Below are 5,636 nucleotides of genomic sequence, written 5' to 3'. Positions count from 1 at the left end.
ATATATATTTTTATAAAAACCTTGTTAAAAATGACATCTTAAGGGAGATTTTCCAAAGCACATGAGAAGTCTATAAGCTGCAACCTATTACATCTTTCTGTCAAATTTTAGTCTTCAGCCTAGTTCAGCTCTAATAGTTAGGAATTTGCATCTGTGGATGACTACCCTAGTGAGCATTTCAAATACAGTTTTCTAGATGTGTGATTCTTCACTGTGGGTTGCTTGCTGTTAGGGCATCAAGGAGGTGTTGCTGTGACAAGTGGTGGTTTTCAAGTTGCCTCTTCAGGTAAGAGGCAGAAGAAGGTATTTCTTTTGCACTGAATGATATTTTTTGCCATTTGTCTCCTTTAAAATGTCTGCAGCCTAGATCCACTTGTTGGATGTCTTTTGATCCTAGGAGCTGAATAAAACCAGACCAAGTAATCCCTGGGAATTTCTGCAACCAGAATTGCTGGGAAGCAGGGTAATTCAGCACATCTAGCACTTTCCTCTGAATCAGCACCATACCACATATGGTTTCAATGAGTTTTTGGCTGCTATTCATGCCTCATTCCCTGAGCCAGGGCTCCAAGAATGTTCAGAAATCCAGGTTTGATTTCTGTAGATATTTAAATTTTTGTGCCATAATGGGAAGAGTTGTCCTCAGCATTTTGGTCCCCCAAAGGTTATGGGCTTTCATGGGTGTTGCAATAAAGTGAGCAATTTTGTTTCCTTGTTTAGGTTTTAGAAAAGAGGATCAAGCTCTTTCCAGGAGAATGGAAATAGGTAGTCCTCGTGCCATTAGTTTTTTTTGCAGGCTCTACCATCTAAGTGTTCCCACATTTAATACCATAGAGCAGACCCACCAGGATTGCCCTGATGTGAGAGACTACAGGGCCTCAACCCAATTTCTAATCTGTGTGTAATATCCTGGCGCTATTTTTTACTGATGTGGGAAGGCATCTGTTGTCAGAAGGCTCTAACTTTGTAAAACGGGATGTGTGCGAAGCAGTGCAATTCGTCTTCCTCAGAGCTCAGGCCTGATTCTACAGCTACTGTGCTTAATCGCCTGGGTTGATCTGGTATCAAATAATCAGCAGTGTAACAGTGAATGAGATCTCACGTTCAATCATTCATGTCAACGAAATGGCCTAAACCAGTTTGAAGTCGCGCTCTAAAATGATCTGGACAACTTATAGGCACCCCAGCTTTTAAAGACTAGCTCAGAAAACTTACAGTTTGGTGGGAGTTTGTTTGTTTGTTTGTTTGTTTTTGTAGCATGCCATAAATTTTTATTTTGAGGAAGTGGAGAGAGAGAGACAACATAGATTTGGTTATTTTGCTTGGCCTGCAAAGAACTATCATCCTATACCATCTTTACACAAAGCCTGTTCCAGTATGAAAAAGTAAACTGCAGATCCCAGTTTGCTTATTATAGTGGTCAGGTTAAATTGAAGGGAAGGAATTTATCAGAAATTTGTTAGACTAATGCCTTATGTTCCAAGCTGTAATGACTTTATTTTCTAGTAATGATCATTTCCCTCTTCCTACAGAATTTCATATTGGAAAAGAGCAATGGAAAAACATGATTTAGTTTGCTTATAAAAATGTTAAATGGTCTACTTCTTTGTTTAGAAGTAGCTATCTCTAGTTATAAAGTTGAGAAAGAGACGGTACTTACTACTTGAAGATCAGGAGAAAGTTCACATTTCCACAGCTGTTTGGGTTTGATACCCAAACCTCAGTTTCTCCACCCTAGTTGATCAGTATGTAAGTAAATATAATGACGAGATCATCCATAGTAAAGATTAAAGAAAGAATAAGGTAAATAATTTGTGTTGCACTTTGACCTCCTTTAGGAAAGGAGTGCAAGAAATGCAGCTTTTCTTTAGGTGTATCACCCAGAGATTGCATGAGTGTGAGCCAAATAGATTAGTTGTATAGAAGCTTATTCATTGTTGGTGTCCCTTGCCTTTGATGTTTTTCAGGCTATATGGTATAAAAAATTATGTAAGTGGATAAAAAACTCCCCTGACTCAATCCTGTCAAGTTGTTAGTATTCAGTCATTCATAGTCTTCCCTTTCATAGGTCATAGAATCATAAAATGGTTTGGGTTGGAAGGAATGTTAGAAATCATCTAGTTTCAACTCCTCTGCCATGTGCAGGGATGCCATTCACTACATCAAGTTGCTCAGGACCCCATTCAACCTGACCTTGAACACTTCCATGTTTAGGGCATCCACAACTTCTCTAGGCAACCTGTTCCAGTTTCAAGTGGTTCACTACCCTCTGAGTAAAGAATTGCTTCTTAACATATAACTTAAATATGCCCTCTTTCAGTGTAAAACCATTGCCCCTTGTCCTGTCACTATATGGCCATAACTGGGGAGGCACAATTTACCCTTAGTAAAGCCATGCAGGCTACCTTGGGTCACCTCCTTACTTAACATACCTTCTGAGAGGATAAGCTCTACAATCTTCCCAGGCACAGGGAAATGAGGGTCACCTGCCTGTAGTTCCCTGGATCTTCCTTTCTCCCCTTTTATAAATGGGAAAAATGTTTCCCTTTTTCCAGTCACCAGTGATTGACTTTGCTTGACCACCATGACTTTTCAAATATGATGGAGTGTGACTTGGAAACAATGTCAGCCAGTTCTCTCAGGACTCTAGATGGAACCAGGTCCCATAGACAAGTTCCATTACTATTTTCCCTTTAGGAGATAATTCAGTTTTTGATAGCTTTGAGGGCACAGAGCTAGAGTTTATGCATCACAAATGTCATTGTAAGTACGAAATGGGGTGAAATACATTTGCAAATTTTATTTCAGTGGGAAATCCTTGATGCTATGTGGCAAAATGTATTCAGTTTTATTTTAGGTTTTTTTTTGGTACTGTGCTTCTGACTACAGAGTAAAAACACAACATGAAAGGAAAACATGTCCTTAGTCAGGAATATGTGTGTGTGTATGCTTTGGCTCTGCCTTAACAAATGTGTACCTAATTTAAAGAAGGTGAGTAATCTTGTTTGGTTGGTGAGAAGAGTGCTTAAGTACATTGTGAATGAGAACACTTAGGAATGACTTGATATTAAGGTATCACAGGAAACAAGGCTAAGTGAAGGTCCTAGAAAGGATGTTCTTCTGATTAAGACTAATGTCCTCCTTTGGAGCTTTGTCTCTAAAACATGTCAGCAGTCAGGAAGTTAGAGAATTTAATGCTGCTTAACCGTACTATATTGCACCTTTGAATTTTTATTTTCTTGTATGCAAATGGTGGTGTATTTATTTTTTCATGGCTATAGTAAGTTATGCAGGGTGAGTGGTGTAAGAGCTGAGTATCTACTTGAAAGAACTGGATCACCTGATGTAGCTAAATAGCTCCTGAATGGCATGTCAGTCATTCCATTTTATTAATGATTGGAGTAGTTTTGCATTTTATTGATGCAAGGGTAGATCTAGATTTTCTCTGGATTAGAACATTCAACCGCAGTTGACTTTCATGGGAGTTTTACTGAGGCTGTAATAGTCCAGTAACCTGGACTTTTGCATTGCTCAGAGGGAATCTGCATTCCTTTCGCCAGATCTCCTAGATTTGGCAAACCTCAGAAAAATTGGATCTTTTCAGTACGTAGTGTGATGCAGTTTTAGGTCCAGAACAGTTTCCTGTATGAACTGTCATCTTAGCTGGACACAGCTCTGGTTTTCCATCTTGGTAGTGTCACCTTCATAAGACCTCTTTTGTCAGGCAATATAAACACCTCAACGTTTTGTAAGATAAGCAACCTCACTGCCCCCATCACTACTGCTTATGGCTTTTGAAGAAATGATGCAAAAATGCAGTGTCAGTTGCAAAAGCGTGGTGTATTTTTTCAGAGCTCTGTCTAATCTCCTGCTCAAACCAGTGAGTCTGATGAATACCCTTGAGTCCACCTGCTGTTTGTGTTGATTAGGTGGAGAACAGGGAAGGTCAGTTCTTTATTTTTTTAATTAAAGCCTGATTGTGAAGCCAGCTCATTTTGGAGATCTTTCTTCACCTGGTTTAACAGATAAAGAAAATTTCTCCGCACCTGTAATTCCAGCCTTTCGTCTTCTGAGGTTACAGACATTTGGAAGTTTTGCCTTCTCACTGTCTCTCTAGGTGGAACTGGATGTGAGCCAGCAGAGTCCCTGAGCAAGCTTCCCAAGTGGCTTATGTTACTCCTGGTTGGAGATCTAAGTCTATTCTCCCATCAGCTCCCACAAGTTCTTCCTCTGAAGCATGGCTCAGAGGCAATTTTTTCACACTACACGCTGTCTAAGTTTACTCCAACTATTACTTGAAGGTGGCTGTTCTATCATTGTTGCAGTCACAAAGTGGCAAAGTACATGTAAAGGCAGACAAACAACCTGTCACTGAAAACTGGGTAAATGCATTCCAGCAGCTATGCAGAAACAGCCAAATGTTTTTGCATCTTTGACTGAAGGCAGCCAGCAATCAAACAACTGTGCTGGTCTATAGCCAAAACAAATAGGGAATTCCCTCAGATTTTTTTTTTTTCCTGAAGTAACTCATGGGATTTCGCTTAATCAGGTTTAGCTCCATATTAATCGGTGCAGCTTGGATATTAAAGTTCTCAGTTCTGTGGCTGATGTTTCCCAGGCTGTTCTCATGATTACATTACCTTGTGATTGGGTGATGGTCATGACAGCAGGATCAGGTAAATGAAGCAGTTTTTCCTGCAACTTGAAGCCACTCTTTTTCTTAATGGGACTTATGGTGCATGGAGAAGTCTGCCCTTTCTTGCTTGGGAGTTTCTTTGTCTTGGAGAAGTCACTGGGAAAAGAAAATGAGCTGCAAGTCAGTTAAGTCAGTGATGCAATAGTATCTACCAACTGCAGCAAGAATCAAGATCTGGTCTGCTTTCTAGACCATCCTAACTGTAAAGTTTTTCTGCCTTTGGTGCCCTCTTCATTACCCCACGTAAACACTTCTGTCTTTCCAGTGCCTGTGATAACCATTTGATTACTCAAAGAATCCCCGGTGAGCTGAAGAGGCAGCATTCTTCCAGGCTCAGGGGCATCATATCTGGTGAGATATGCTATTAATGCTTATATTTTGATTTTTTTTTCTTTCTGGAGCTATTTTCTGTTCAATTGAGACAATTGCTATCATAGGCTGCGCTTTAATATTAGCTTAGTTTCCTTTAAAGCTTAAAGTCTGGTATGGAGAGAGGTCCTTCTGGGTTAGTGATCAGCCTGATTTGGAAGATACTTTGTGGTAGTCCTTGATTAAACTGTCTGTCAGAAATTACTTGTGTATTTGCAAATTTTCCCCCTTGATCTTTCCTTGAGTTCGTGTTTTGTGTGCTAAGGATTATAAGTACATTTGTGCATGGTAGTCTAGCTCTGAAACACCAAAGAAATTCTTCTGTGTTGTGGCTCCACTGCTCCCTGGACATTACCTGAATGGAAAGGGAGAGTTTTTTTCTCTTGAGAGGCCTAACTCTTTGTCATTAAACCTACATGTGATCATCTTTGCACACACATCAGTTGTAGATTCGAGGTACAGACTGAGGCAATCAGGTCAGCTCAACAGCAATACTAGTCTTTCTCCTGGTGAAAGGTTATGAATATGGAGACTATTATATGTCATTGAAATAATAATGTTGATGAATATG

The 5,636-nt window shown here is 39.8% G+C and overlaps 1 protein-coding gene across 3 annotated transcripts in view; it reads left to right on the top strand.

The window, feature by feature from the left end:
• The first annotated feature begins 384 nt into the window (after positions 1-384).
• The window catches only part of CALD1 (caldesmon 1), a 169,754-nt gene continuing 164,502 nt past the window's right edge, over positions 385-5,636 (top strand). Inside the window, exon 1 of one of the 3 annotated variants that reach the window (XM_027890977.1) lies at positions 385-463. The gene's annotated coding sequence lies outside the window, so the exon portion shown is untranslated. Of the gene's footprint in view, positions 464-4,961; positions 5,048-5,413; positions 5,434-5,636 lie in introns of those variants that run through there. The other 2 variants (XM_027890976.1, XM_027890978.1) reach the window with 2 other exon arrangements.

The sequence above is a fragment of the Empidonax traillii genome, unplaced genomic scaffold (assembly GCF_003031625.1).
Source record: "Empidonax traillii isolate 1590-97213 ecotype Southwest subspecies unplaced genomic scaffold, ASM303162v1 scaffold305:size1471525, whole genome shotgun sequence".
In the NCBI taxonomy this organism is placed as follows: Eukaryota; Metazoa; Chordata; class Aves; order Passeriformes; family Tyrannidae; genus Empidonax; species Empidonax traillii.
Note: the sequence above shows the minus strand (reverse complement) of the source record. Positions and strands in the feature narration are given on the sequence as shown.